The following is a 25,910-nucleotide window of genomic DNA, read 5'->3' on the forward strand; positions in this document are numbered from 1 at the left end:
GTATTGTTGGGGGCAGGCTTATGGGTATTATAGCCAGTGTTTGGCACACTCTCCTGTTGTTCTTGTCTACCTTATGTTGGCCAGGGGGTGATGCCCACCTTCTGATCATACCATCATTTTCCCTGCCATCATGGAGCTTCCCCTCTAGTCTATAAGCCAAAATAAACCTTTTTTTCCCAAAAGTGTCTCTTGGTCTCTTGTTGCAGACCTGACTGCAACTTAACAAAGAAGTAGATTCCTATGTCTCTTGAGTTTTGATGAACTCTCCCTTCATCTTCTCCTGTCTTCCATCCACATCTCCTGACACCCCTTAGGCAATCCCACCCCAAGTATTTCCCCTTTACTTATTTATGTACTGCCCCCTTCCCTTAAGCCTTCTCTTCTCCTCCCTCCCTCATGGCCCCTTTCTAGCTTCCTGCCTGTACCACTGACCCTTGCTCCAACTCACACACAAATCTAAAAGTTTGAATGAGAGAGAACATGCAGTGTCTGGCTTTCTGAGCCTGGGTTACCTCATTCAGTATAATCTTTTCCAAATCTATCCATTTTCCTGCGAATTTCACTAAAAGAAAGAATCCATTTTGTGTATGTACCACAGAGAAATCAATCAGGAACTGAGCTGGGAGGCTCCTCCTAGCTGACTAGTGATCACAGTGTTAGAAAATGTTAGGCAGCCTGCTGGAAAAGGAGTCTTCAGTGGCCCTAACCAGCCATGGATCCTGCAAGCTACGTGTCGTAGTTGGAATGTGTGTCTCCCATAGCCTCAGGTATTTTTACAGTAAGGTTAGTAATAAATAACTCTCTAAGTCTCCAGCTGCCTACTGGAGGCAGCATGTCACTGAGGATGGATCTCAATCCCAGCCCAAAGGCGTGTGCAGGGAGTTTGAGCTCTGGCCATCCTTGCTGGTGGTGCCGTCTGCTGGTGCGGCTGTTTTTGCTTCTCTGCTTGGATGGATGGAAGCAGCTTCTGCTGCCGTTGATGAAACTTCCCCTGAATCTGTGAGCTTGAAATAAATTCTCTTTTCCCATAAACTGTGGCCGTTTGGAAGTTCGTCCCAGCCACCTGAAACTGACTGAAACACTACACAACTGGCCATCTAGAAAAGGTGTGCCCACAATGCAATAGCGGCACGTGTGTCACGGGGACAACCAGTGGTTCCCTAATTCAATTTGAGGCCCACTCCACAAGATCGAAGTCATGCCTGATAGTGTAAACCTAGTCAAAAGCCTGTTGATGGGAGGGTCCCAAACCCTGCTGGGGGGGTTGCTATGTTGTTTGAGGACATGGTTACATTATTCCCACCAAATCAACCTCTGAATGCTTGCGTGCATATATATCTTATTTTGGGTTAGAAAAGTCTCTCTTTTCAGGTGGAAGTGACTGCTGGGGAGACTCGATACTCATCAAAGTGCTGACAGGAGGTGGCCGGTGAGTGTTCAGCATCCAGCGAAACATCTCGGTTACACACTACAATGGCTCAGGGACGGTAGTGGAAGAGGTGGTTGAAAGAGTATAAAAGCCAAAGGAAGGAAGGAAGGAAGGAAGGAAGGAAGGAAGGAAGGGAGGGAGGGAGGGAGGGAGGGAGGGAGGGAGGGAGGGAGGGAGGGAGGGAGGAAGGGAGGAAGGAAGGAAGGAAGGAAGGAAGGAAGGAAGGAAGGAAGGAAGGAAGGAAGGAAGGAAGGAGGGAAGGAAGGAAGGAGTGCTGTGGAATGCTGCCTCCCAGACGTAAAGTACTCATCATTTCCACAACCTCCCAACAGCTGTCATTATCTGCGCAAGCCCTCCATAACATTAGGCCCACCAACAGGCTGTTGGGAATCATTGAGGAGCACCAAGAAAAAGAAAAAAAACCTCAATATAGAAGAGGGAAGTAGGAAACAAGTTCGGAGAGTCAAAGGAGTATGGTAGGAGTAGATTACATAATTTTAATAAAGATTTAATTAAAAATTGATTGAAAAAGAATTTAGTTTTACTCCAAATTATCCAGAAGGAATAAAGGCCTTGGCTCTGCTGTGGTGCAAAGGTCTGCTGCCATTTACCTTATAGTGGTGACATTTACTGATTGGGCTTTTCATGAAACGACTGTGCCAGTAATTGCCCTCATTACATTTTGGGAAAGACAGCCTTGGCTGGGATGGTGCATTTCCTTGGTGATTATGAGCTGTCCCTGCTCTATCGTCTACGTTCCTTCTAGTTTGAATTGGTGCCATGTGATTACTTGCAGCCAACAAAATGATGTGCATCATCCTAAAAATTTCATAATTCAAATCCATAAAAGTCATCGTAATGGTTGTCCAAAAGGACAACTATGGAATCCAAGGGAAAAATCATGTAATATGGAGAGAGATTTCTCAGTGCTTTTTAAACTTTTTTATTGATCATATATAACATATATTTTTTTTTCATAATACCCTCCCACCAGCCCACCTTCCCCTCCCAAGTTCTCCTTCCACTGAATTCCTTCTTATTTCAAACTAGTGTCTCTTCTATTTTATGTCATAATTTTCCCCTCCTATTATGCAGGCCTCAGATGCATAGTGTCAGCCACCGTAAGGTCATGAATATCAAGGTCACTTTGTGTCTGGCAGACAGCATTGTAACAGTCCTCCCCTTCTTTCGGCTCTTACCTTTTTCCACAACCTCCTCTCCAGTGGTCCTTGAGCCTTGGACAGTGTGGTACAGATGTCTCACTCAGTGCTGAACACTCTACGGATGCTTCTCAGCACTATGATGAGTTTTGAGTCACCCCAGTGGTCCCCACAGTCTAAAAAGGGAAGCTTTTCTAACCAAAAGCGAGAATAGCATTAATATATGGGCATAAACATAAATGTTCAGCGGGCAGTTTGGTGGGCATAATATATTCATTTAGGCAGACAACAGTAGCAGTTTCCCCCCTAGGCCTTATGACCTCCCCAGCCATAGGTTTTTAATTTTTATTTCTCATTTAATTTGAGAAAGAGAGAATTGGCATGTCATTCCTGTCAGTGCAAAGAAACTCCAGACATATGCACCACTTTGTGCATCTAGCTTATGTGGATCCTGGGGAATCAAGCCAGGGTGTCAGGCTTGGCAGGCAAGTGCTTTTAACTGCTGTGCCCTCTCTCCAGCCCCCCGAAGCCATAGGCTTTTGACTAGGTTTTCAGTACCAGGCATGAATCCAGAAAGCAGTTGGCATCCCGGGCATGCCACCATTGCACCAGTTGGTACATTTGGCCTGGCTGAACAGCCATAAAGCTTGCAGTGTCCACTTCTGATTAAGACCACTGATGACTTCTCTCTCCCAAAAGACTGTGTGCTGCATAGCTCTGCCCAGCTTCCTGACTGCTAGTTAAGAGGGAGGATGTGTCTAGCTCAGACCCAACTTGATTTCTCAGTGACCTGCAGCCCAAGCATGCGGTGTCTTTAGCAACAGGCTCTTACCATCTAATTCTGGCAGTCAGCCAAGAGTCTTGGCAATAGCCTATAATGTTTTGGGGGAGGAAGATGAGAAAGGGAATGGGTATAAATAACATGTGTAAGCATGAAAGAAGAGAATTTAACCTGGCACCAAAACCAGAGGTGATGGAGTATGGCACGTGCACACTCTCCTAGCAAGGGTTTGGATGGAATAGCAATTGGGTGGAGAGAGAACCTGGAGAGCCTGGATGCTTGGGAATTCCCTATTGCTTCAAACCACGCGGCGCCAGCTTCCTAAATCAAACAGCAGGTGGCAGTGGTGAGCCAAGACCAGCTAGTTGCCTCTCCGTATGATTGCAAAGTGACCTTCCGGGTGTGGTGGTTTTGATTGTAATGTGTCCATTACTCCAGGTGTGTGTGGTTACGTTTCTTATTTACTTCCACACCTAGCAGAGTGTGGAGGTGGGACCCGGCTTGAGAAAGTATGTCACAAGGATCAGACCTCAGGGTTGAGTCAGCTCACGCATACTGTCGTTCTTTCCTGGCTGTGATGAAGTGGGCCAGCTCCTTCTGCCACAATAAAGCTTGCTCTGGGGACTGCCAGCCTAAAACAAACCCTTTCCTCCAATAAGCTGCTTCTGGCCAAGTGTTTGTTCCAGCAGCCGAGGTGGCTGCTACCCAAGGGAAAGGAGGCCAGCACTGTCTGCCACAGGAACCTTTGACGGTGTTGAGCACTCGTGGGCTCGTGGTGAAGGAGATCCAGGAGAAAGATAGCTTTTCTTATAGCCAGCCAGGGTCAGGATCCCAAGGAAGACATGGACACCACCTTGCCTGCCCTGCCAGGACTAGAACTCAGGCCTTATCCAGTCTGGACCAAGATGGCAGCAAGTAACACTCTCCAGCGACAGCTCCCTTCTTTCTCAGCTTAGCACACCTGGGTGGGCTGGCGCCTCCGGAGCCAGCCTCTTGGGTCCACCAACCAACCAGGTCTCTCCCTTGATTGGGAGTCTCATGACAGTGTTCATCCGAATCGGATGTTTAACCCAGAAATGAGCTTGATGAAGTGTGTAAGCTCTCAGCTATTCATTCTCAAAGTGTCTGAATCTCTTGGCCCTTGCTTTGGTAAGCACTCTGGGCACTTTGCTGTCTTGTTTTGGGGTGATTCCTGTTTCACTATGTGTGTAATCATGCCCTGAGCCCTTTGCTATCCCATCCCGTAGTTTTGTTCTGATCCCCTCTGTGGGGAGGGTCTTTGAGCCTTGCCACTCGTGTTTGGCCTTCCAGGTGAGGGAGTGTGCGTGTGTGTGATGTCTCCAGAGGCCTTTCCCCTGGGAGACTTCTCTCTGCAAAGGCCACTCTACTCACCTATCTCCCTTTCCAGGTGGGCAAAGTAGGAAAAATAGATCCCTCTGGCTTGAGCTTTTCAGCTAGCCTTTCCCCTGGATCCTAATTCTCCCTAAAATAAACCTCACAATTCACAGTTTTCCCTTCTCAGAGTCCTTTTTTTTTTTTTTTTTTTCAATTCTTTGCTAACTTGGATAAGGAATCAAAAGTTGGGGTCCACAAGCCTACTAGGGTGTCCTGCATCTTTATGGACTCAAAATCCTCAATCGACAGCAGCCTCACAAAAGTCCCAGCACAATATGGTCGGTACTGTGTCAGATTAATTCAGAGATGCAGAAAATGCTCACTTTTTATTTAACTTTTGCCTCTTGTTAACTTTGAATTTTGTCAACTGCCCCAGATGTCCTGAAATAGTAATATAACAATTCATTTGAGTAAGTGCATGCCCAGCCAACTTGAGATCCACACCCAGGACAGTCCCAGGGATCTACTGTGTCTCACTGGAGTAGTTATTGATGCGGGATAGAGCCCTGAATGAGATTAGAGCTCCAACCTCAAGCTTTCATCCACATTTAGTAAAGAATTTAAAAATATAGACCCAAAAGGTAAGCTATTAAAGATTTAAAGTTTTGAAAGTTTATTTTCATTTGATTGATTTGCAAGCAAAGAGAGGTAGAGAGAAGAGAGGCGGACAGAGAGAATGAGCCCACCAGGGCCGCTTGCTGCTGCAAATGAGCTCCAGATGAACGCATTACTGTGGGTTTGGCCTTATATGGGTCCTGAGGAACCAAACCTGGGTCCTTTGGCTTTGCAGGCAAGTGCCTTAACTGCTAAGCCATCCCTCCAGCCCTAAAGGTTCCTTTATTCAATAGGTTATTTATTTGAGAGAGGCAGATAGATAATGGGTGCACCATGGCTTCTAGCCACTGGGCTTTCCTGCCACTGCAAACAAACACCATACGCATGTGCCACCTTGTCACTGGGGAAACAAACCTGAACCATTAGGCTTTGCAGGCAAGTGCCTTAACCATCTCTCCAAAAGATTTATTTTAAGAAAAAAAAAAAAAAACTGTAGGTAAAAGGAAATTTTAAAAAAAGGAAAGAGGGGAAGCTCTCAATCTGAGTAGCTGGGAGGGATCCTGAGCATGTTGCCATGGAAGCCTGAATTGGTGTTCTTTATGTCCTTGGAAATGTACAATGGGAGACCTTAGATTGGGATGTGTCTCGCTGCCAGGCTTAGGTGCTCCTGATTGGTTGTGGTGCACTGGAAAGAATGCCTGGGCTCAGGACCAGCCCACTAACCAGGGAGGGGGTGAAAACCCAGGTTTGGAGAAAGCCCAGAAAATCTAACCAGGGTTAAGGACAAGAAAATGGCTCCTAGTGGCCATTTTAATATAGATGTGAGTTTCTTTCTACTCTGGCCAGGGGAGGTTGGCATCTACCAAGACCAGAATTTAGCAGTTCCTTGCCAAATGCATCAATATTATGCCAATGTACCAATATGATTCAGGAATTGGGCTTGTCTAATAGTTCAAATTTAAATCCACAGACCAGAGGGTAAAGTTTAAAGAGATTTTACTAGATTACGAAAAGGAAAGAGGAGAGAATAAAAAGAGTGTGAGAAGGCCGGAGGGGGTAAAACCCTCCTAGAAACTTGAATTGGGGGTCACGTGTAAATTCTGAACGAGGACTGAGCCAACCAGCCACAGTGCCAGGTTCAATCCTGCCAGGAGTTCTAATTCTAGGAAAAGGGAACTCTTTCTTAGGAAGGGACTCTGGTTGTTTCTGGAAAAACTGATCTAGGAACTCCTTTGGGCAGCAAGAGATCAGGAGAAGCTGTAGGCTTTTCTGACCTCCAACAAAGCGGACATTGCAAGGACAGGGTCAAAGACACTCCCTGCTTTCACTTTCGGGGATGGGGTGGGGTGGACTGTTACCCTAAACTGCCTCACTATGTTCTTCTTGGGTCTCTCTGTCCCTGTCTGATTACCTAGAAAAAAAGCTACCTTGCTCCCATTCTCTATCATTATCTCTAGTGTGAACTGAAGTTCTAGAAAAAGCATCTACTTTGAACGTAGCTGAATGGACTGGTAGAGCTCCCGTGATCACAGAAGATGGAAGGTTTCAGAATCAGAGCCAAATTACCTTGGGCTACCTTCAGCCCCCTAATATCCATTTACTGTCCACCTTTGGGTCTGACCTAACACCCTGGTGATTATCAAGTAATGAAGTGTGATTTATTTTTGGAATGTACTGTAGACCACAGGCCAACAACAAAGGCTAAAAATGTCATCAGATAGTCTGAAGCCTGTGGTAGAGGTTTCCCCACTCTTCTATAACCCAACTAACTAAGGCTTCAGCCCACGTGTTTGAATAATGCCTTTACTGACAACTTTCTTTTGTTCTGTAACTATAAAACCTTCGTGAATTTGTTAATACGCTGGAACATGGAATTTGGGGTGACTTAAGTCTATGTTCCTGGGCCATGGTCGCTCATATTTGGCTCCAGAATAAACTCTGTCTTATCCCCTGGGAGGTGAAAGCTGAGTCTTTTGCACTAACACTGGCAACTGCACCTCATCGTCAAAGCAATGGTGAAAGAACTTAAACTTTTACACAGAAGGATGATGTATGCGTGACTTAATTGTAAGTACTTGATACACATATTATTGTGCAGAAGGAATGAGTACAAACACCTGATTCATATGTGCTGGGCATCATGATTGCTCCTTTATATGTGTTATCTTGCTTCCCTCAAAGTAACTTGTTTCTTTTTAATTTATTTATTTGAAAGAGGGAAAGAGGCAGAGAGAGAGAGAAAGAGAAAATGGGCATGCCAGGGCTTCCATCCACTGAAAACAAACTCCAGATGCATGTGCCACCTTGTGAATCTGGCTTATGTGGGTCCAGGGGAATCGAACCGAGGTCCTTTGGCTTTGAAGGCAAGTGCCTTAACTGCTAAGCCATCTCTTCAACTCCCCCGCCCCGCAAAGTAACTTATAAAGCAGGTGCTATTTCTAGGAGTGGAAACCAGGGCATAAAGGCGATCACTGCACCCTCTGGGGCAGCAAGACTCCTGCTTTCTCCACAGCAAACGCCACCACTGACGCCACAGCTGCAGCGCCTTGCGGGGCCGTCCGTACTCTCACGAAGGGCGCAGGTGCTTCTTTTAAGGCAGGCAGCAGTCCCACCCTACTGACTAAGAAACTGAATATAGAAAAGGTAATGTGTCTCTCAAATTTACACACTCCAAAAGACTGTTTGTTTGTTTGTTTTTTTTTGCTTGTTTTATTGTACCACAAAAAGTAACAAAGAAAAAAATCATAAACTCTGATCTGCATGTTTTCTCAAATTTTCATATTTGGATTGTTTTCTACAAACCTGATTCTCTGTCTAGGAATGTATCAGCCAGGCACTAGTAGTACACAGGGCTCCATTTCATAAGTAGTGGCCTAAATTAGTAGTTTATTCTACTTTTGAAGAAAGTTATTTTGGGGATGGAGAGATGGCTTAGTGGTTAAGGAGCTTCCCTGGAAAGCCAAAGGACCCAAGAGAGAGAGAGAAAATGGGAATGCCAGGACCTCCAGCCACTGCAAATGAACTCCAGATGCATGGGCCACCTTGTGCATCTGGCTTACGTGCATACTGGGAAATCAAACCTGAGTCCTTAGGCTTCACAGGCAAGCATCTTAATGGCTAAGCCATCACTCCAACCCTAGATACTGACTTTAAAGTATTTAGTTATCAAAGTGATCAAAGCATAGGGGATAAAACCTAATGTTAATGTGGCTGTGTGGGTCTTAAACACCAACAGAAAGGTCATGGGTGCCGATCTCCTTCTTAGCTCTCTTAAGATTACCACTCATTTCGATGAAAACAGATGTGAAATCAGTGAAGGAAGAAGAAAGATTTTAACACCCTTCCTTTGTAAAATCAACGCCTTTAGATGATTTTTGCAACCCTGTCTCCATGGAAACTGGAAAAGACCAGCCAGGTTGTCACCAGCCTGAAGCAACTTTTCCTGTTGGTTCCTCTGATGGTTGTCAGGAGGGACAGGCTGGAGGACACCAAGTGAACTTGCAGAGTTAACCCCCAACTGCCCAGGCAAGCAGGAGGGCGTCATTTGTTTCTCAGTTCAGTCTTGCTTTCAGCAAGCTTCCTTTGCAACTAGCAGAGAGGAAACAGAGGTTGGTCTTTGGTATAGCATAAAGTTTAAGCTTGTGTGTTTTCCCTTTGGGTGAAAGGCATCAACTGTGTTGAGCAAGTTTAAAGTTACCCAGGGGAGAATCAGTCATTGCTATGCCCAATAGCATGAACTTGAAAGTATTCGGAAAACACATTTGAAAAGCCACAATTGTTAGGTCTGAACTGCACCCATCCAAAAAGTATGAAATCATTTGTTACACTCATAGTTTAAGAGCATAATAGTTAGATTTTTTTTCTATCTTTGTTTTTTGAGGATGACCTGAGATAGTCTCACGGTGGTCTTGAACTCCACAGCAAGCCTCCTACCTTGGCCTTGGTTTAAAGGCTTGCGACACCACACCCAGATGTAGTTAGATTTTTTTAAGCCTCTTTTTTAAAATTATTTTTATGTATTTATTAGAGACAAAGAGAACAAGAGAGACAGTGAGTTAGAATGGGCATGCCAGGGCCTCTAGCCACTGCAAACGAACTCCAGACACATGTGCCACCATGTGCATCTGGCTTACATGGGACCTGGAGAATTAAACCTAGGTCCTTAGGCCTTGCAGGCAAGTGTCTTAACTGCTAAGCTATCTATCCAGCCATAGTTAGATTTTTATAATAGTTTCATTCTTCTATTGAGATACTTGGAAGTCCAATAAAGAAAGTGAATATATCCATTAAAAAGCTAAGTACATAAAAATTTTCAAATAAAACTTATGTTTAAATTTTAAAGGATTTAAATTTATTGATTAATAGTTAAGGTAATGAAAAGTTACTTACAGCTATTTCTATAACACTACAGAATAGTTTTCCATATTTTCATAGCAAGGTTTAAATGGCTACACTTTTTTTTTTTTTTTTTTGAGGTAGGATCTCACTCTAGCCCAGGCTGACCTGGAATTCACTATATAGTCTTGGGCTAGCCTGGAACTCATGGTGATCCTCCTACCTCTGCCTCTCAAGTGATGGTATTAAAGGCGTGCACCACCACGCCCAGCGGACATACATTTTTCATGTAGTGGGTTAACTGTATAGATCTGGTAGATTACACTGTGATTGACTAACTAAACTCTGCTTTAGAATTTCCTTGTACTCCTCCATGCTCTCTGTTTTTTACTGTTTATTAACACATGTACTTAGTAATCCCCTGGCCTTCCCTCCTCTGACCCATCTTCCTGCCCCACTACCCTGCTTACCCTCTCCCACCCCTGAGACTCTCCCTTTGACTTTTATATTGCTCTTTTATTTAGTCACTTGAACAATTCTGTATAATTACCTGAGACAAGCTGACAGAATAAAATAGTGAGACACATAATCAATTTTAGACTCTTGCTTCAAGAAAAGTAGACATCAGGGTGACTGAAAGAAACACCAGATTTGGGACAAACCTGACAGGTAAGAGACCGGGTGATCAGCCCCAGGCATAATAAAGAGGCTTATGACTAGAGGGGAAAGGATGGAGACAATGAAGAGGCTGCTTGGCACCAAAGAAGAGGAAGTGGCTTTGCCTGCCTGTTTCCCAGGGTTACCCAGTGAAGGGGCACAGCCCTGAAATTATAGAAACTAACCTTTGCATTCCTTTATCCAATGGTGGGGCTAGCTGCTTCCAGGAGCCGAGTCTGAGCAAAGGAAACTAGCCCTTGGAGTCACCCGAGTGTGGGCTAACTCCACCTATAGCAGCTTCAGAGGAGAGACAATGACCCTTGGAATTGTTTGAAGCAAAGACGAACCCGCTGCATCCGCTGTGGCCACTGCTCTGATGCTCTGAGAGTTTAACTTTTACACTCATTGATATTTTCATTGAACAGCCAGGAAAAAAAAAAAAAAAACCTGTAATACATGAGCAAGTTGAATATTGCATGGCAAGAAATGTTTGATCTTGGGTAATTTAAGGATGGGATTGAGGGATATGACCTGTCAAACTCTGCTGATTCAGAACACACATGCATGCACGCGCACACACACACACACACACACACACACACAGAGGTCACAAATGTAATCACACTAAGCCCACTTGTTTTCGTCAGCAGATCTGTGGCTGTTCTATTTGTTTGTTTGGTACTGACCATGCCATCTTCAACACTGCCATCTGCACTCACACATGCTTGCTGGTTCTGGGTCAAGAGTCCAATCAGAACACTGAGGAAATTGGGCAAAGAGCATAGCTTAAATCAGTTGGCGCCTCTAAACACTCCTTTTCACTATTGGTCATCTGTGCTGCTCAAGTCAGAAGTAGAGGAAACATAGCCTTTTTATTTTTATTTTTTTTTATTTTTATTTTTTTTTTTGAGGTAGGATCTCAATCTAGCTCAGGCTGACCTGGAATTCACTATGTAGTCTCAAACTCAAGGCAATCCTCCTACCTCTGCCTCCCGAGTGCTGGGATTAAAGGTGTGTGCCACCACGCCCAGCTTCTAGACATATTACTTTAAGCAGGTAAAGTTCGTGGTGGTAGGATTAACTTCCGGGAAGTTACAAGTCAAGAATTTAGCAAATAAAGCATGTCACAGTAATGTTCTCTGAAAAGCTATTCGCAATGTCCACAAGAACGATTTCCACAGTTCATTCCCACCTTTCGTTCTTACAGTTTGTTCCCACCATTGGTTCTCACCATTGATTCCCACACAGGGTTTGTGGTCTGATATCCTGTCCCCTTGATTGTCCTGCTCATGCCACCAGAGCATTTCTTTGTTGTCTGGCTAGATGCTAAGCTGTCAGTAGAAGGTGCTGAGGTATTCTGGAGGAGGACCAGCGATTCCTGGGTCCACTGATGCTCTGGGCGTCATGGCTCTAGTCACTTCCACTCACATTCAGTAACACCCACGGTGTGGAGACCATCCCAGTCACTTCCATGAGCAACATCTACCTTCCTTGGTCCCATAAAGGTGCTTCCCAACACTGCTCTGCAGTAATGCTTCCCAGCAACCTATCATAAGGTTCTTCGAGATGGATGGTGTGCCCTGTCTCCAGAGGAAGGACTTGCTGCAAGTTTCTGCAACGTAGCACCTTAAAAACTCTCTGACCCTTAAAGTAAGGACTGGCCCACAGTCCAGGGTAGACATGTCTACTCCAGGTGCACTGCATCAGCTCCAGGTAGTAACATTTTTTTATTTTAGAGAGAGAGAGAGAGAGAGAGAGAGAGAGAGGGAAATGGCAAGGCAGGGCCTCAGTCACTGACATTGAACGCCAGTTGCTTGCGCCACCTAGTGGGCATGTGCCAACTTGTGCATGCCTCACCTTTGTGTGTCTGGCTTACATGGGATCTGGAGAGCTAAACATGGGTCCTTAGGCTTCAAAGGCAAGTGCCTTAACCACTAAGCCATCTCCCCAGCCCAGGCAGTGACATTTTTATCTGATCTTCTGCCCAGGTTTGATGCCCCAGTACCCATGTAATAAAGCCAGATGCATAAAGTGGCACATGCATCTAGAGTGTATGTGCAGCACCTGACGGCCCTGGAAAGCCCATTCTCTCTGTCTCTTTTCTCTCTCTAGGCTTGCAAATAAATAACTAAAAATTATTTTTCAAAAAGTCTTCCTTGCTCTTCCAGGTAAGATGGCAGCCTAGGAGCCACACCAAACCAACCTAGCAAGAGATTTAAACAAAACCACAGGAAAATATACTCTTCTTCTGAAAAGTGAAGGTGTATATATAGGTCTTTTATTAGCCATAGCAGAGAAGCAGGAGAGACCAAGATCCACCAGAAAGGAGGAAAATGGCCAGAATCCCACTGAGGAGCTTGCAGCCGCTATCTGCGTGATCCACACACCCGCCCAGCACTGAGCTGCAGGAGCAGAGACCAAATGAGGGGACTTTCCAACCTCATCAGACTGCTTGCAAAGTCAAAAAACTGGAAGGAAAGGCAGCAAAGATCAGCGAAGGCACCGCTGAAAGAGGCGGTACAACTGTAGACCTCCTGCACTCTCCCATCCCCCAAACATCAGAACAGTGAACCTCCAGATGCATTCAGCCCCCAGCGCAGGGCATCCAGCACAGCTGATCACAATACCAGCTCCACAGCACAATGCAGAGGGATCAAGGTGGGCACTCAGCATTGGTAAGATTGGAAACCACCCCAAAAGGTAATGAGGCAGACTGACAAAAAAGCAGGTACATAGGCCTGCATTGGAAGTGCTAATCTCTCTTTCCACATCAGGGGAGGTTTGGGTTACATATTCTTGGTTGGCTTTACCATTCTCAATTAAGCTGTATTTGAGGGTTTACTATTGGGTGCCTTTGATGCTTTCAGATGCATAGGGCCTTTTTCTTTTGCTTCTGTCATTATTGGGGACAGGGTCTGATTCAGATCCAAGCTGAACTGGAACCCAATTCAGAACAGAAATCTCAATCTCCCAGCTGTCAGAATTAAGGGTGTAGAGCAACACACACCCTTAGGAAGTGTGGCTTTATAAGACTATCTATGTTTTTTAATCACCACACTTGCATATTCTGTGCTAGTTTTTATTGAATGTGTATACTGCTCAGTTGAAGTTTAGGACTTGCCAATAACTTCTCTTCCCAGCCCACTAGAATACTTGAATAGCAGAAAAACTGAGCACCAAGGATTACTTCTGCAGCTGCATTGGGGTACAAGAGCTACACCTGGCACCTTAAACTCCTACCCTGAAGGTATATAAAGTAGGATTTTCAAATATAAAAGCAGCGCAGATGCCAAGCGTTGTGGCACATGCCTTTAATCCCAGGACTCGGGAGGCAGAAGTAGGAGGCTCTCCATGAGTTCAAGGACTTGCCAGTAAAATGCTCCACCCAGACCACTAGAATACTTGAAAAGCAAGCAAACTCAACACCTAGGATTACTTCTGTGGCTGAACTGGAGAACCGGAGCTACAGTTGGCACCTTAAAATCCTACTCTGAAGGTACATAAAGTTGGATTTCCAAATCTAAAAGCACCAGAGATTATTAGAAAACCCAATCATCAAATCAACCCAGGATGCAAAAATTGCAACATTGTAATACAAGAAACACAAAGAATCAAGACAATACAATCCCACCAAAAATTATAAATCCAACAGAAATGGCCCCCAATCAGACTGTTTTCAATGAAATGCCAGACAAAGATTTCAAAAAAAAAAAATGATTTTATCTATGCTCAAAGAAATCAAAGGATAAAACAAAGGAACTAAAGAAGAAAACAAACTCCTGAAGGAATTCCAAGAGAACACAGGAAACAGTTTAATGAAATAAGGAGGTCATTACAAGACATGAGTAAGGAAATAGAAATATTGAAGAAAAACCAGGCAGAAATTCTAGCTCTAAAAAACACAGTCAGCCAAATAAAAAGCTCTGGAAAGTCTCACAATTAGAATCAATAAAGGAAAGAACAGAATATCTAAACTAGAAGACCAGGTGGCAGATCTAATACAGTCCAACAAAGAGAAAGACAAGCTAATATCAAAGTATGGGTGGGAATTTCAAGATATCTGGGACACTATGAAAAGACCAAACATGAGAATTCAGGGTACAGTAGAAGAAGAATTTCAATCCAGAGGCTTAGTAGGTGTTTTCAACAAAATCATAGAAGAAAATTTTCCCCAAGTTGGAAATGAAATGCCAATGCAGATACAGGAAGCTTTTAGAACACCAAACAGACAAGACCTGGAAATAACCTCTCCTTGCCATGTTATAATTAAATTTTACCAGACCTTCATGGAAGAAATAAAACGACAGCTTCTCACACTTTTCCATAAAATAGAAAAGGAAGGAATTCTACCAAACTCCTTCTATGAAGCTAGCATCACCCTGATACCAAAACCAGACAAAGACAGAACAAAAAAAAAGAAAATTACAGACCAATCTCCCTCATGAACATAGATGAAAAAATTCTCAACAAAATATTTGCAAACAGAATAAAAGAATATATCACAGAGATTATTCACCCCAACCAAGTACGGGTGAATTGTCCCTGAGATGCAGGGATGGTTCAACATACACAAATCAATAAATGTAATATACTATATAAATGGACTTAAGGACAAAAATCACATGATTATCTCAATAGATGCAGAAAAGGCATTCGATGAAAATCCAACAACCCTTCATGGTAAAAGTCCTACAGAAACTTGGAATAGAAAGAACATATCTCAACATAATAAAGGCTATTTATGACAAACCTACAGCCAACATAATACTAAATGGTGAAAAACTTGAAACATCTCCACTAAATTCAAGAACAAGACAAGAGTGTCCACTGTCCCCAGTTTTACATACTGCTGAAAGTCTTAGCTATAGCAATAAGGCAAGAGACCCTTATAAAAGGGATACAAATTGGAAAGGATGAGATCAAATTATCATTATTTGCAGATGATATGATTCTATACCTAAAAGACCCTAAAGACTCTTCCAGTAAACTGTTAGCACTGATAAACACTTTCAGCAACATAAAGGATACAAAATAAACACACAAAAATCAGTAGCTTTCCTATACACTAACAACAAACATGAGGAGGATGAAATCAAAGAATCTCTCCATTCACAATTACCTCAAAAAAATAATAATAAAGTACCTTGGAATAAACCTAACCAAGGAAGTAAAGGATCACTACAATGAGAACTTTAAAACATTCAAGCAAGAAATTGAGGAAGACACTAGGAAATGGAAAGACATCCCATGTTCTTGGATTGGAAGAATCAATATTGTTAAAATGTCAATCTTACCAAAAGCAATCAACACATTTAATGCAGACCCCATTAAGATTTAAGTGGCATTCTTCACAGAAATAAAAAATAATACTAAAATTCATTTGGAAGCACAAAAAACCTCAAATAGCCAAAACAATTTTGAACAACAAAAATAAAGCTGGTGCTATCACCATACCCAACTTTAAGCTATATCACAAAGCCACAGTAACAAAAACAGCATGGTACTAGCACAAGGACAGACATGTAGATCAATGTAAGAGAATAGAGGACCCAGATGTTAATCCAAGCAGCTACAGCCATCTTATTTTTGACAAAATAAAGCCAAAAATATTCATTGGAGAAAAGACAATCTCTTCAACAAGTGGTGCTGGGAAAACTGGATATCTATATGTAGAAAGATGAAAATAGATCCTTGTCTTTTTCTATGCATAAGAATCAAGTCCAAATGGATCAGGAAACTTAATATCAGACCTGAAACTCTGAAATTGCTAGAAGAAAAGTTAGGGGAAGCCCTTCAACATACTGGCATAGGTAATGACTTTCTGAACATAACCCCAATTGCAGGAAATAAAACCACTAATCAACCACTAGGATCTCATGAAATTGCAAAGCTTTTGTACGGCAAAGGACACTGTGAATACAGCAAAGAGACAATCTACAGAATTGGAGAAAAATTTTGCCAGCTATATATCTGACAGGGGATTAATATCCAGAATTTACAAAGAACTCAAAATATAAAACAATAAGAAATAAAACAACCCAATTAAAAATGGGATGTAGAACTACAGAGTTCTCAACAGAAGAAATACAGATGGCATATAAACATCTAAAAAAGTATTCTACATCATTAGCCATCAGGGAAATGCAAACTAAAACTACTTTGAGATTCCATCTCACTCCTGTCAGAATGGCTATCATCAAGAAAATAAATGTTGGCAAGGGTGCAGAAAAAGGGGAACTCTTCTTCACTGTTGGTGGGAATGTAATCTGGTACAGCCATTGTGGAAATCAGTGTGGAGGTTCTTGAGACAGCTAAAAATAGATTTACTATATGACCCAGTTATAGCACTCCCAGGCATATATCCTAATGACTCTTCTCACTACCTTAGAGATGCTTGCTTATTTGCATTTATTACCTTAAGAGATATTGCTTATATTTATTGCTGCTCTATTCACAATAGATAGGAAATGGAACCAGTCTATATGTCCCTCATCACATGAATGGATAAAAAAGATGTGGTACGTCTTCACAAGGGAGTTTTATTCAGTGGTAAAAAAAAGAAATTTGCTGAGAAATGGATGGATCTGGCAAGGATTATACTAAGTGAGGTAAACCAGGCCTAGAAAGCCAAACATCACATGTTCTCTCTCATATGTGGATCCTAGCTACAATTATTTAGATTTGTGTGTATAGCAGAGGCCAGTAAGCTTGAAAAAGGCTGCAAAGGAAGGTGGAGAAGGAAGGTCTTAAGGGGATGGTATATATGGTATATATGTTAGTAGAAGAACAGATCACAGGGAGTGGAATGGCTTAAGTGAGACCAAGGGAAGAGATTAAGAGAAGGGTGGGGGTCAGTGTCAATAAAATTTCAAGATATTCTGAAAAAGACATATGAAAGCCTACTTCTTTAGATAACGGCACATCCAGAAGCCATAGATTGCTACTAGAAAAATTTCAGTGCCAGGGATGGGATACCTACCAGTGAGTTGTTGGCCAGGGAGGTCCCTGCTGCCTCCAAAACACTGCAGGCTTTTGCCATGGCCCTTGATTTCCCACGAGTAACAGATGGGAAGACCCTATTGCTGAAGACTTCACATATGTAGGCAGCAAGATCACTGAAAAAAATCAAGCTGGTGCTGAGCTGAAAACCTGCTCTGTTTAGACCAGCCAACTATGATCTGGGAAAAGCTGCACTGCATGCAGCCCTATGGGAGACAGAAGTCAGCAGTGGTAAAAACAGTGGATACTGGAAGCCTCAAGTTTGGCCAGACAAGCCAAATGACCAAACTGGTTTAATAGTGGCATGACTGTTCTGGGGAAAACCAACTTCTCTCTAATTGGACTGGAGGCCTGCTATAAGGGAAGGAATACATACCTGGTACTAAAAACCTAATCAAAAGCCTATGGCAGGGGAGGTCATGTGCCTTACGGGTGTAAAACCTGCTCTTGTCAGGCTAAATTCATATATTATTCTGACAAAACCTCCCTGAAAGCACTACACTTAATGCTCATATTCATATATTAATGCTACTCTCACTTTTGGTTAGAGACGCTTCCCTTTTCAGATGGTGGTAACCACTGGGATGATCCAAAATGCAACACTGTGCTGAAAAAAGTGACGGAGGAGTGTTCAGCACTGAAACATCTCTATCACACCTTCCAAGGCTCAGGGTCCATTGCGGAAGAGGTGGCAGAAAATATGTAAGAGCCAAAGGAAGGGTACGACTCCTTACAATGCAACTGTCCTGACAGAAATTGGCCTCAATATCCATGACCTCGCAGTGCCTAGCAATACCTTCCAAAACCTTCATAATAGGAGAAAAAGATGATGACATCAAAATAAAAAAGAGACTAATGGAGAGAGGGAGGGGATATGATGGAGAGCAGAGTTGTGAAGGGGAAAATGGGGGAGGGGAAAATATGGTTTATTGTCTATAAGTATAGAAATTGTCAATAAAAAAAATTTTTAAATAAACTTCCTTGCTGATGTTACTGCAAAAGTTAAGGTCTGGAATATCTCCTAAAGGAACAGATAGTAAGAACTGGTCCCCAGAAAAATACAAGTCTTGAGGGTGGTGGAATCTTTCAGAGGTAGGGCCTAGGATGCCGTAGGAAGAGGAGGTCCACAGGTCACTGGGTATGTGCCCTAGACAGGGTAATGGTACCCTTCCTACTCCTATTTCACTCTTCAGCCATGAGGTGAGAAATTTCGCCCCACCAAACCCCTACCGTGGGGTGCAGCCTTGTCCCAGACATAGAGCTAACAGCCAACTGACTGCGGGCTGGACTCCAGCCAGTGAGCTGAAATGAACCTTTTCTCCCTGTAAGCTGAATTTCTTAAGTCTCTGTTATGTTTAAAGAGACCAGACTAGCATAACCAGTGGTTTCTCTGCTATGGTTAAAGAGATAAGACCAGCATAACCAGTGGTTTCTGGGTGTACATGATTCTCATATGCAGGCCCCAAGATTGTTCCAAGAGAAGGATCCAGATTGGGGTTGATGTACCTCTAAATTGAACCTGATAAGGGTGGAGCTGGTGGCATCACAGCCGTGAGGTCACCACGCTGACCAAGTACTACCGGAAACCACTGCTCTGGACAGTCAGGCACCAGTGAAGGCTCTGTGGCCGTGGTGAGGACGGGTCCACTGGGTCACGGGAGCGTTGACTGAGAGGAAACCACAAGCACAGTCTGAGGCCCTGAGGGCATCCGCAGAGTTCTGGGTCTCTCATTTTACACTGCCACAGCACTGGCAAGGCGATAATGAGATGCAAAAGTTAATTGGGCAGTCAGCTAACTTACCATGATAGCCAAGCTCACACTTCACCATGTTAGAAAACTTAGAAAAGCAGAATGTACTCGCAGTAGGAAGAGGGACAGCTCAATGAGCCCAAATGAAGCCAGAAATCTTCTGGATAACTTTAGCTAATTCTGGGTATAAAACCCAGTATACCTTATTTTCATCTGATCAAATACTCAGGTTTTTTAATATTCCTCTGTGACAAAATGTATAGCAACTCAGCTTTTAATAAGGGTATTTTAGGAAAATAAAAATGATGTTAAATGCAAATAAATACATTATTTTACTTTTTTTATTCTTTACAGTCTGAGAGAGACATAGAGAGAATGGCACACCAGGGCCTCCAGACACTGCAAACAAACTCCAAACACATGCACATGTGCACCTTGCACATCTGGCTTACGTGGGCCCTGGGGAACCGAACCTGGGTCCTTTGGCTTTGCAGGCAAGCACTTTAATTGCTAAGCCATCTCTCCAGCCCTTAGTTTATTTTTATTCTTTTTTAAGATATATTTTTATCTGTTTATTTATTAGAGACAGAGAGAGGGAGACAGAGAGAGAATGGATGTGCCAGGGCCTCCAGCCACCGCAAACGAACTCCAGATACATTTGCCACCATGTGCATCTGGCTTACATGGGACCTGGAGAACTGAACCTGGGTCCTTAGGCTTTGCAGACATGTGCCTTAACCACTAAAGCATCTCTCCAGCCCTATTTATATTCTTTATTTAGTAACCAGTGACCACCAAGATCATGGAAAATTTTAGTTACATCATATTAGCTAGGTTTAAATTGTTTTTCTCTTAATAGCAATTTTTAGATTAGCTCACACTTCCTAGGTCTGAACAATTTTATCCTAAGAAATTTTGTGAATGCATATTAGTTAACAAAATAGTGAGTTTCAGTATGAAATTTTCATATGTATATATAAGGTACTTTGATAATATTTATCCCTCCATTATCTGTCCCCTCCCACTGGTTCCTTCCTATTTCTTTTTTGTTTATTTGTTTTTGAGGTAGGGTCTCACTCTATCCCAGGCTGACCTGGAATTCACTATGTAGTCTCAGGCTGGCCTTGAACACATGGCAATTCTTCTACCTCTGCCTCCTGAGTACTGGGATTAAAGGTGTGCACCACCACACCTGGCTTCCTTTCTTTTTATTTTATTTTTTTGTTTATTTTTGTTTAGTTATTTGAGAGTGACAGACAGGGAAAGAGGCAGAGAGAGAGAGAGAGAATGGGCACACCAGGGTTTCCAGCCACTGAAAACAAACTCCAGATGCATGTGCCACCTTATGCATCTGGCTTACGTGGGTCCTGGGGAATCGAGTCTCAAACCAGGGTCCTTAGACTTCACAGGTAAGCGCTTAACTGCTAAGCCATCTCTCCAGCCCCTTCCTTTCTATTTTTTTTTTTTCAGTTAGAATCTTTATTATCAGTACCCTCTAAAAACACAAGACATACCACACAGAAAATAGTCATCCAGCAAACAGTTCATTCCTCCTTTGACAATACTGGTGCTAAAGAGATTTTGAAGACTATTCAATAGAGAAAAAAGGGACAAGTTTGTCTGTGAACATATTGGTAAAAACACACAAACATGATCTCTTGTTCAACTTATAAAATGAAACCTCCCCCACCTCATGCCAACCAGGCTGACTTTCGCCACCCCCAGCTGGTTGATGGGATGGAGTGTTGTATCAGCCAGCAACTGCTGCTGCCCACCAGAGAAGTAAAACCACGTAAACTTGCAGACTCGTGACACACGCCCAAGCGCCATTTCCCTCCCACGTGCCAAAAGTATCTCCCACTTCTAAATGTCTCCTGACCCTGGACAGGTACATAATAAGGAAGCAGGTAAGGGGATGCGTTTGTTCTCTCTGCTAATTTCATACTTTTCCTGTCTTCAGAGATGACAACGTCAGGGGGCACATTTTGAAGGTCCACTGTCATGTCTACCTGAAACGTGCTGATCATTTTTTACAGACTAAAATGATGCGGGCGCGGTGGGGGGGGGGGAGATGGCAAGTCTCCTTTCTTAATCCGTATGAGAAAACCTCCGGGGCTTGTATGCTTCCGTATCCATTAATAACATTTCCAGCAGTTCTCAGGAAATCTATGTCTGATTGCAAACACTTCTCTCTGATATCACTCAGCGTGTTTCTTCTTGTGGCCAAGTGGGCAGACCGGTGGTTTCTGTTTCCCTTTGGCTTTTCTTTAGTATCCATCTCTTCAAGCTGTAGCCTGGCCTGCACTTCCTCTTGTTCCCTTTCCAAGAACTGCTTCAGTTCTTCACATTCAGATTTTAATGCCTTCTTCCAATTTCTCCTCTTTAACCTGAGCTTCATAGATTTTGAAACCTGCAACTCACACTCTATGTCAACCTCTTCGACTTGGTCCTGCAGACACTCGATGTAGCCTTTTAGCTTCCTCCTGTGTCGCATGGCCGCTTCCTTGATGGGCATCAGGTCATGATGCTGATGGTCACAGGAGACCCTGCACAGGGGACACAACAGCTCAGGTCCTCCTCACAGAAGATGTCTAGGGCCTCACCGTGCTTCCCACATAGCTTCTTCCTGTTGCTCTGAGAGGCGGGCAGCTGCTGGACAATACCGACCAGCCGATCAGCATAACTGAGTGTTGATCTTGAGTTGACCAAGGCAGTGGAAGAAGCAGGTGGGACAGGGAAGGACTTTCTGTGGCCTTCCCAGCACTGGCAGATGCAGAAGTGACAGAAGTTGTACCCGCACTCAGTGGTCACAGGGTCACTCACGTAATCCAGGCAGAGGGGGCATCTGGTCTCTGCTTGGAGCTCAGTCAGGGAGAGGACAGTGGCCATCCTCAGGAGGTGAGTCTGGCTCTCCAGGAACTTGGAAGTGAGGGGTGGAGACTGGAGACTGGACCCTGCTTGCTAGTGATTCTTTCCCTTTAGCTCCGGAAGCAGCTGGAGGAGGAAGCCAGTGCTGGGTACAGGGCTGTGTGTGCAGTGGTCAGGCACCCTGACTCCCTGCTGCTGGGCCATGTTCACACCAACCCAAGCTTGGCTATTTAGTCTTCTTTGTTGGGAGAAGCCACGGAAATTGACAACTAAGTAGGGGACTCCAGACTGTGGAACACCAGACAGGTCAAATGACAGGGTTTCTTCTGGGAAGATGGCTTGGAAGGTCTGAAATTAAAAGCACATGCTTACTGCTGATTCAATTTCCAAGCCAATGACATAAAACAAATGTTAAAAAAAAAAAAAAAACAGCGGTGCAAGTGTCTGGTGTTCCCAGTGCCCCTCACACACATGTGCAAATAAAAGACAGATTTCTATCAGAGTACTTGATGACCCACCAAAGGTTAGTGGTAAGACCCTACTGTTGAAGACACCTTATATAGTTGACACATACAATGGAATGGCATGGATGGAAGCTGGAAGAGTATCAGTCCCCAGACAGTCAGCACGTCTAGTGCCAGAAAGTGCTACCTGGGCAACTGGGGGAAAATGACCAATATCTGTCCAATCAACTCATGGTCTAACCTACTTAGCGGCAAATAACTTGGTGTGATGCCCACACAAGTGCAGTAGTGGCATACAGCCATGGTGGGGAACCAACTGCTCTTAATTTGGCTAACTGATCCCCTCAGTGGTATGGGACCCATAGCTGGAGCTGGGAAACAAGTCAGAACCATATCCAAACATTAGCCCACTCTCCAATATCAAGCTACCACCAATCATGGGCTACAAGAGGGCCTACACCTAATAAATTCTCTATAAAAAAAAGTAAGGGTTATCTCATTTTCCTGGTGCTAACTTACTCTCCATTGGAGAGTCTGCTTCTCTTTTTCAGATAGATATAGATATAGATCAGGACAGAAAGTTCATTCCCTTATTTTTTATATTTTTCAAGATAGGGTCTCACTTTAGTCCAGGCTAACCTGGAACTCACTATGCAGTCTCAGGGTGGCCTTGAACCCCCAGCAGTCCACCTACTTCTGCCCCCAGATTTCTGGGATTAAAGGTGTGTGCCACCATGCCTGGCTCCCCTTTCTATTTCTTAATAGCCTTACTTCTACTAAAATGACTTTTTATAAAACAAATTTCCCTTTAAAATAATACATCAATAAATGCTCACTGCCCTGGTTAAGTCCCTAGTGTACACACACACACACACACACACACACACACAGGGGACAGTTGGAGAGAGAGAAGGAAGGAAAGGAGGAAGGGGTGGGGCAGAGGAGGAGGAAGGAAGGACTCATCACTGAGGCTGACCATACCTCATGTATGACATCAGTCATCTATAATATGTCCATGATTCATATCTATGTGGTATTTCCAATGCAAAATATACACATCATTTGCACTTCATAAAATATAACACCATAGTAAAAATGTTTTTAACAAAATAAAGTATCTTAGTAGTTTGTGTTCTTTTACAGGTTTTATTAAAATCTTCCTTATTTAATATTTTATTTTTATTTATTTATTTATTTGACAGAGAAAGAGGGAGATAGAGTGACAGAATGGGTGTGCCAGGGCCTCCTGCCACTACAAACGAACTCCAGATGCATACTGGGTCCTGGGGAATCAAACCCAGGTCCTTTGGCTTTTCAGGCAAACACCTTAACCACTAAGCAATCCTTCCAGCCCCTAATGTCATCTTCTTGATGGATTTTTCCCTTTTTAAATAAGTACTGACTTTCTTTATCTCTTCTGTCTAATTTGAATTGGAGTCTTTTTTTTTTTTTTTTTTTGGTTAATTAGAATAGCTTGTTTTTGGCTCCATTCACCTGGCAAATTACTTTTCATCCTTTCATTCCCTTTAATTGTCTTCGCCAATGAGGTGTGTTTCTTGGAGACAGCAGATGGTTGGATCTTGCTTTTTAATCTAATCAGCTACTTTGTGTCTTTTAGTTAGTTAAGAAAATTCACACTTAAGATTGTTATTGAGAAGGGTTTGATAATTCTTGTAATTTTATAGTTGATTTTCTGCTTAGATCAATTATTATTCTTTATCTTCTGTTGGTATTAAGGGATTTCCTGTTTTGGGACATGATGGATTCCTTCCTAGCTCTCTTTCGTTCATCTTTCCTTCTAAAGAAATGTATTGTTTTCTGTGTTATACTTGAGGCTGTCTTTCTTCCTCCTCTGTGTATAGTAAGTATCTCTTTAATTGTTGTTGCAGTCAGCTTTGTGTTGCTGGGAAAAACATCCAATGACACACAGCTTATGGGAGGAAGGGTTTAGGTCAGGCTTACAAAATCCAGGGGGAAAGTCCATCAATGGCGGAAGAAGCTGCCTACACCCATAGATCCAAGCAGAAGGTGCAACAAAGCAAACACAGCATCAGTAAGCAAGAATGGCCAGAACTCCAACTGCTCTCCACACACCTTAGGGCTGGACCCAAGATCTGCCCCAAACACACCGTAGAGAGGGACTCCAAGATCCATCCCCATTGACATGTCTGCTATAGCAGGGATCTGCCTGTTAAGGGCTCAATTTTAATAAAACACCTGAGTGTTCAAACTATCACATTCAAACTACCACAGTTCAGTTGCTTCTGCAGTGTGAGCTTGGTTGTCATAAGCTATCTTAGTTTTAGCCTACCTGAGAATGTCTTTGTTTCTCTGTCAATATAAAAAGATGTGTTTGCTGAATATAGCAATTTTAGTTGTCAGTTATGTGCTTTCAGGAATGGAAATACAGCATTTTATACTCTTCTGGCTTTTACAATTAATAATGGGAGATCCAATGTTACTACATGTTGTTTTTGTTTTTTTCCCTGTATAAGGGAGTTGGTATTTTCCCCTTATTGTTGTATTTTTTATTATCTTATTGCTATTTCTTGTTTTGAATTTTTGATATCTTGATTGTAGAGAGGTTTTTCTCTAGGTGTCTCTTTGGAATATTTGTATTTGTATATTCATTTCTTCATCTGCTTTTTTTGTTGTTGTTTTTGTTTTTTCAAGGTAAGGTCTCACTTTCTAGCCTAGGCTGACCTGGAATTCACTATGTAGTCTCAAGGTGGCCTCAAACTCACAGACTAACAGTGATCTGCCTACCTCTGCCTCTCCAGAGATGGGATTAAAAGCATGTGCTACCACACCCAGCAATATCCTTTTTTATTTTTCTCTGGATTTGGAAATTTTTCTGTATATAATTTTACTAAACAGATTCTCTGTACCTTAGCTTTTAACTCAGGTCTTTCCTCTATCCTGTAGATTCTTAGGTTTGGTCTCCTCATATCCCAAAGTTCTTAGATAGTGGGTCACATTAGTTTATTATTATTTTTATAGTTTGAAGGTAGTATTTCCTTGATCTTATCCTATACCTCTGAGATTATTTCTTCTGCTCAGTCTAGTCTATTAGTGATCCTTTTCACAGAGCATGAGCAACCCCTGGCCAAAATAAAGTAGACTGTAGCAACAGGAGTGTGTGCCAAACACTGGCATGGGGAAACTGGCTATAACACCCATAAGCCCACCCCCAACAATACACTGCCTCCCAAAGGCATTAATTCCCAAATCTCCATCAGCTGGAAACCTAGCATTCAGAATACCTAAGTTTATGGGGGACACCTGAATCAAACCATCACACTGCCTCTCTCTTTCTCAAATAAATAAATTAAAACAATTGTAGCCAGGCGTGGTGGTGCACGCTTTTAATCCCAGCACTCAGGAGGCAGAGGTAGGAGGATCGCCGAGAGTTCAAGGCCACCCTGAGACTACATAGTGACTTCCAGGTCAGCCTGAGCTAGGGTGAGACACTGCCTCGAAAAAAAATATTGTGCTTTGAACTCCAACACAATAAGA

This window comes from Jaculus jaculus, chromosome 16 (assembly GCF_020740685.1).
Source record: "Jaculus jaculus isolate mJacJac1 chromosome 16, mJacJac1.mat.Y.cur, whole genome shotgun sequence".
Lineage (NCBI taxonomy): Eukaryota > Metazoa > Chordata > Mammalia > Rodentia > Dipodidae > Jaculus > Jaculus jaculus.